Consider the following 6,690-nt stretch of genomic DNA (forward strand, 5'->3'; position numbering starts at 1 on the left):
TCTGTCTGTCAGCAGCTCTGCCATGTTGACCTCTGACCCCTGACCTCTGACCTCCTCAGCAGGCGGTGACATGCCGCTGCATTCCTCCGGAACATTCTCCAACTCCCACAGACTCTGATTTTAGTTTCTTCTCATCTCCTTCCTCTCCTTCCTGTTCTCCATCACTGCAGATGGTTTTCCAGCTTTTATCACATTCGCAGATATTTGATATTTTTCCTTCGTCTCAGTTGTTTTCCACAGTAAATATTCTGAATCAAACTCTGTCTCAATATCAGGAGTTCCTCCCAGTGAAGAAGAGAGCAGCAGTTTAAATCTAGCTTTAGTTTCTGTCTCATGGTCCAGACTGGAGCTGGAGGAAGAGTCTGGCTCTGGTTTGACTGGGTTGATTGACAGGAGGCGGGGCCTAACGGAAACTTTCAATAGTATCTACTGAATTATTATTTGTTTATTTGTTTATTTAAAGGATCTCCATTAGCTGATGCCGTGGCAATCAGCTAATCTTCCTGGGGTCCAGACCTGACATACTGTACATAACACATTACATGATAAACATTAAATTACATTACACTAAATTACATCACTATACATTCATATAAATAAATGCAAGCTTACATTGATATGAAAAAACAAACAAACATTCATATACAATTCAAATCGAGTCAACACTGAACATACATTTAGGTAGAATACTAATTAAAAATCTCTCTCTATATATATATAATATTTAAAAAGAATGAGAATTATACAACCCATATGAAGCGGAACACGAAAATCTGTTACAGTCCGTCACTGTTGGTTATTTTATCTCTGAATGTACAGATTTACTGTGATGTGGCAGCATGGTGATTGTGATTCATATCGATCAGGATGGATATGTTCAGTCTGCAGTCTCTCTGCTGAACAGCTGATCACTTCTTCAGTCTCTCTGCTGAACAGCTGATCACTTCTTCAGTCTCTCTGCTGAACAGCTGATCACTTCTTCAGTCTCTCTGCAACAGAATCAATCAGCTGATCTGTTCCTCTCTCACAGCAGCAGGTCATGCTGCCCTCTGCAGGCAGACATGCATCTGTCAGAACCAGCAGTGTGACTGTAGGATCATCTCTTAAATCACTTCTTAAGACTTATTATTATATATGCAGACACCAAAAACTGGTGTCTGCAGGAATATTATGTTAATATGTTAATATTATGTAATTATTTTATAGAGCTACTATAGAGTCCATCTTACATTATGATATTACCAGCTGGTTTGGAAACCTAATGGTCAAGTTTAAAGCTCAGATATTTAATATTTATTATTCTGGTTAAGACGGCAGGGAGGATTATGGGAAGCCCACACTCCTCACCCCCCAACACATTTTTCAGCAGTCCACTATTCGGCAGGTCAACAGGATTTTATCTGACCCTTCCCATGTGCTGAACTCTGATGTGCTAATGAACTCTGGAAGGAGGTGCAGGGCTTTGTGTCGCACAGTCGTTACAAACATTCATTCATCCCTCTGTCAGTTAAAGTTATTAAAGGACAGACAGAAAAGCAGGAGGCTCTAAGATAACTGCAGGTTCCACTAATCGCTTGTTTGCCTGTAAGCATGTAAAGTGAGATGTACTGTTGCTTGTAATTTATGTACTGAGATGTGTATGTTCAGAGAAGTATGTCTTTGAATCTTTGTAAGTTTTAACAGTGTGAATGGCTCTGTGGCTCATTTGCTCGGTTGTTTTATCTCAGGCTAATGTTTGCCAAATGTTTTCCTTTTTAATGTGTTTTTATTGTAATGTCTGGTTCATGCAGCAGTTCCCTTTATCCAAGACAATTTTCTCCCATGGGAGACAATAAAGTAACCATAACCTTATACAGTAGGCCTATATATGAAATTTTAGACATTCTTGGTACTTGATGTCTTTTCTATTGTTTTTACCCTCTGCTCTTCTCCTTTTATCTTCTAACTGCCTTCTGATTTTACTTGATTGAATTTATTTTCTGGGTATGATGTTTGATGTATGCTTTTGTTGTTGTTTTTGTTGTTTTGATTGTTGATAGTAAAAAAAAAAAGCTATATGATGATTATGATGATAATGTTTATTATCAAAATCATTTTCAATCTGTAAATCTGTCAGTGAGGATGATGATCTTTATCCCTATGTATTTATTTTCTGTATTATTTTCAGTATCTTTTAGTATCTGTAATTTATTAATCTGCTCCTATACTCTTTGCTTATTCATATACTGTATATGCTTCAGTAGTCTTTCTCTTTCTCTTTCCCTGTGGTGAGTCATAGTATAGAATAAAATAGAATAGAATAGAATAGATTAGAATACTTTATTGTCCAGCCATTTGGTCTCACCAATTAAATCACACCCATGTAGATCACATCAATAAAACAAATCACATCCCATCAATAATCAAATAAAATAAAACATCATATCAGTGACAGAAGGGCTAAATTAGTGCTCTTGGGACAACAGATCCCTTTTTAGGCCTATATATACAGTACATATTTTATTTTATTTTATTATTATTATTATTCTACATACAAACAAGTTTAACTCGCTAATATGACATATTTTTGGCTTGATTTTTCATTTCCTGGTTCCTTCACAGGGGGAGGGGGGCAGATTTGAATGTAACACACCGCGGGAAGTACCGGAAAACCGAAGATGGCGTCATTTCCTTTAAATCCTAAACAAACCACCGCACATGTTGATGCTCCAGCTAACATTTGAAACTAACCGGTGACAGACGGATTTCTCTGACTCAACATGGACGAAGAGCAGACGGTAATTTATTCTGCATATTTCTGATGTTTAATAAAGTTTGTACACAATGACGAAGGTTTACTTGCCACTAGCGCCGATAGGTTCCGTTATCCTGTATGGAGACAGCAGTACGCCGAACCCCTTTAAAACAAATCTGTTAGTTTTAAGTTATTTTGTTTATCGGCAAAACCACATGTTTTATATAACATGATTTAAGAGCTTTTACGAATCTACAGGAGCCATTCTTCAATTCGGCATACACCCAGTATACAAGCAGCGTTTATTTAAATAACATTTCAGCTTCTCATCTCCAGTCTTCTCCCATTAAAAACAACGTTGTGGTTGGCAGCAAGCAGTGTGGACCGACTCTAAATGTTGAAAATTTATTGAAATGAAGTGTTGCTTGGTGGATCACTTGTAAGCCGAATTTACCAGAAGACCCGAAAGATTTAGAAAAGCATCTAAGTCATGTTCTAACGCGCATGTACATTTGCCGATAAGCAAAGCAAAAGTAAATTGACAGATTTTTTTAATGAGGTTCGACGTCACGGTCTCTCCAAACGAGACTGGACTCTATCTATGATGCTTTTGTACTTTGCTTGAAGAATGTATTGTTTGGTTTTACAAATCATAGGAAAGAATTAGAAAATATTTTTTTTTTCTGTGTAATCTCATCATATTGCTGGTCAAGTTTTATATCCATAAATGTAAGGTGTTAAAAACGAAACCCTTTTTTTGTACCTTTAAAAAAGGAAGCAGAGTCCTACATTAGAACATTATCTACCTCATGGAGGAGAAAAGCTGTGAAAACTTTAAATCTGTGCTCCAAATTTAACATCTTAATATTATTTTTTACTGCACCATTTTCATTTTGTATTTTTTTGTGTCAAGCTTTGTCTGTAACCCCTGATGTTGTATATTTGTTACTCCTTTTATGCTTTTGGACAATTTTGTATATCTGATGCTGATGATGATAATAAAATAAAAAAAATAAAAAAAAACGGCACATACTGGGGCTGGAGGTGGTGTAGAAGGTAATGAAATTAAAAAAGGTTAAAACAATACACATCAGTTAGTTGTTTTCACAGCTTTTCTGTCAAAATGGTTGTCATCATATATCCTGTACCATGTGTGTCAGTGTGTACTGTACTACTCTTAGTTGTCTCTGCACCAACATATTCCTGTGTGTGTGTGTGCGTGTGTGTGTGTGTGTGTGTGTGTGTGTGTCCCTCAGGACGGGTACAGGGAGCCCTGTGCTCAGTGCTCGGCGGTGGACTGGGCGTTTCAGACGAGGGACGCTTCTACTGCAAGTCCTGCCACAATGTGATCGAGGTGAGTGTGTGTGTGTGTGTGTGTGGGGGGGGGGGGGGGGGCGGGGTCAGAGGTCATAATGGTGTCCCTGTAGAAGCCTACCTAGCATTTGGTGGACTTTTTGATCCAAAGCTCAGTTACGTTACAGCTTTCATTCAATGTCAGCATGGGAGGGAACAGGAATCGAACCTACAACCCTGGTAGTTTGTCTCACTGAGAGAGAGAGAGAGAGAGAGACACAGAGAGAGAGAGACACAGAGAGAGTGTGTGACAGAGAGAGAGAGAGGAACAGACACAGAGAGAGAGTGACAGAGAGAGACACAGAGAGAGTGTGTGACAGAGAGAGAGACACAGAGTGTGTGACAGAGAGAGAGAGAGGAACAGACACAGAGAGAGAGAGGCACAGAGGCAGAGAGAGAGAGTGTGTGACAGAGAGAGAGAGGCACAGAGAGTGTGACAGAGAGAGAGAGTGTGTTCCCATGTGCCTCCTTCTACCTGGTTTCCCACAGTATGTCAGCAGTATGTCAGTAGTATGTCGGCAGTAGTATGTCAGCAGCAGTATGTCAGCAGCAGTATGTCAGCAGTATGTCAGCAGTATGTCAGCAGTATGTCAGCAGTATGTCAGCAGTATGTCAGTAGTATGTCAGCAGTATGTCAGTAGTGTCAGTAGTATGTCAGCAGCAGTATGTCAGCAGCAGTATGTCAGCAGTATGTCAGCAGTATGTCAGCAGTATGTCAGTAGTGTCAGCAGTATGTCAGCAGTATGTCAGCAGTATGTCAGCAGTATGTCAGCAGTATGTCAGTAGTGTCAGTAGTATGTCAGCAGTAGTATGTCAGCAGTATGTCAGCAGTATGTCAGCAGTATGTCAGTAGTATGTCAGCAGTATGTCAGTAGTATGTCAGCAGTATGTCAGCAGTATGTCAGCAGTATGTCAGCAGTATGTCAGTAGTATGTCAGCAGTATGTCAGCAGTATGTCAGTAGTGTCAGTAGTATGTCAGCAGTATGTCAGCAGTAGTATGTCAGTAGTATGTCAGTAGTGTCAGTAGCATGTCAGCAGTATGTCAGCAGTATGTCAGTAGTATGTCAGTAGTATGTCAGTAGCATGTCAGTAGCTGGCTGTACTGTGGTTCTGTACAGGTAAACATGGAGTTCACAGGCTTCATACAGTGTGTGTTTCTATGTACTGATCATGTGACTCTGCCAAACCCCCAGAGGACCAGGGAGGTGGTGGACTCCTCCTTCATGACGAGCTCCAACCGGATCTCCTCGCTCTCCAAGGGGATCAGACTCAAAAAACCCGGTCAGTCTGTCTCTGTGTGTCTGTGTGTGTCTGTGTGTGTCTGTGTGTGTCTGTGTGTTTCTGTGTGTTTCTGTGTGTTTCTGTGTGTGTCTGTGTTTCTGTGTGTTTCTGTGTGTTTCTGTGTGTTTCTGTGTGTTTTAATGTGAGTTTGAGACTTTGACACTCTGTCGGTTTGAAATAAAAAAGACGGCCAGACACTGAAGTGCTTCTCCTTCAGGCTCCGTTCACACTGCAGGACTTCAGGCTCAGTTCTGAGTCACTGCTCATATCTGATTTCTTTTGGCTGACTGTTCATATCTATTGTAGGATGTAACTCATATCCCATGATAATATGAAGTGACAGCAGCAAGCAGACCTGTTCACTCTCCCATTTACCTGGAGATCAGGCACAGACAAAATCTACCAGCTGGTCATTTACCTGAAGACCAGGTTTGTTGAAACATCACAGTTTAAACCCCTAAGGGAGCGTTCAGCCTCGCTCTGATCCTGAGGTTCAAAACCTGATCCTTTCTGATGGTAAATGTGTCTCTCAGCAACACACACACACACACACACACACAATAAACACAACATACAGAAACATGCAAGACGCATTAAAGTGAAACGATGGAAAAATGAACAACCAGGGAAGCAGGAATCTTTTTTTTCTATATCATCGTCTCATTTTTATGTAGTAAAGCAGCTGGTCGGTGTTTTGGACGGACAGACTCTCGTTCCTCGTCCTCTTTACTAGGGCTGGGCGATATGGACCAGAAATCATATCTCGGGATTTTTAGGCTGAATGGCGATACACGATATATATCTCGGTATTTTCTACGAAGTGGGCTAAATGTTCAGTTGTAAGTAGGGCTGGGTGATATGGACAAAATCAAATATCACAATATTTTTGACCAAATACCTCGATATCGATATTGCGACAATATTGTAGGGATGACTATTGGTGCTTTCACAAAATATTTACACAATGAGATTTTTGATAAATAAACATCAGTAATGTGGATATAATGACTAAGTGGGTAAAGGCAAATAATAGAACAGCTAGAACAGTCTGGTAAGTTCAGAAAATGACATCACTTTACTGTAATTTAGCCTTTAAAACCAGGAAAACACACTTATGCCATATCATAATATTACCATATCCAAATCTAAGACGATATCTAGTCTCATATCACGATATTGATATAATATTGATATATTGCCCAGCCCTACTCTTGAAGACATCTCTCTCTCTCTCTCTCTCCGTCTCCCTCTCTCTCCCTCTCTCTCTCTCCCTCTCTCTCCTCTCTCTCCCTCTCTCTCTCCCCCTCTCTCTCTCTCCCCC

General features: G+C 40.1%; 1 long non-coding RNA gene across 1 annotated transcript; it reads left to right on the top strand.

Annotated features, from left to right (window-relative positions):
* The first annotated feature begins 2,658 nt into the window (after positions 1–2,658).
* On the top strand, positions 2,659–5,369 carry LOC139657092 (uncharacterized). Its single transcript, XR_011696169.1, has 3 exons — positions 2,659–2,777; positions 3,991–4,088; positions 5,282–5,369. It is a non-coding gene; the product is annotated as an uncharacterized lncRNA (long non-coding RNA).
* Positions 5,370–6,690: the final 1,321 nt, after the last annotated feature.

Source organism: Centroberyx affinis, unplaced genomic scaffold (assembly GCF_046629955.1).
Source record: "Centroberyx affinis isolate AG114_WGS23_722 - 3 ecotype Tasmania unplaced genomic scaffold, CSIRO-AGI_Caff_v1 ptg002629l_1, whole genome shotgun sequence".
Taxonomy (NCBI): Eukaryota; Metazoa; Chordata; class Actinopteri; order Beryciformes; family Berycidae; genus Centroberyx; species Centroberyx affinis.